The sequence below is a fragment of the Sinocyclocheilus anshuiensis genome, unplaced genomic scaffold, assembly GCF_001515605.1.
Source record: "Sinocyclocheilus anshuiensis isolate Anshui unplaced genomic scaffold, SAMN03320099.WGS_v1.1 scaffold673, whole genome shotgun sequence".
Lineage (NCBI taxonomy): Eukaryota > Metazoa > Chordata > Actinopteri > Cypriniformes > Cyprinidae > Sinocyclocheilus > Sinocyclocheilus anshuiensis.
Window position 1 is genome coordinate 211,063 of NW_015539862.1, and position 610 is coordinate 211,672.

Genomic DNA, 610 nt, shown 5'->3' on the forward strand with positions numbered 1-610 from the left:
TCACATCTATTTTTTGTTCTTATTTTGTGTTTTACTTCTTTATGTATTTATTCATGTTCAATGTCAATTGTCATTCATTAATGTATTCAGCTAATAACTGTTGTTAAGAGCACTGATAATTTTGCATGTCAATAAAAACATAATTCACACAACATGCTGCTGTTGTTGTTATTGTTGTTGTAGTTTTAATGTAAAACCTTACCCGAGGCTACACTCTAAGATGCCTCATTACTGATTTTCTGGAGTTCAGTGATCCAACTGCACAGACTGTCAACACACTCTCAACAGGTAAATAATTTATTTCTTAAAATGTCTATAAATTATAACTTTCAAATGCTAATTAGTTTCCTATGTCTTTTCTCTTTTTAGTTTAAGAGAACATGTAATTGTGACCAGCTCTATTCAGTTAAGGATACTCTCCTCTTCTTCACTAAGTAACAAAGATATTGAATTTATGGTCTATTTTGTTAGATATTTTTTATTACTAGGGTTTATGCATAAACATACCACCTATCCCTTGACTTTATATTACTTTTTTCTTTTTAACATTGTGAAGTGCTCACATACTACTTTTGGCCTTCATAAACAATTGTTTTCACATAAACAAATT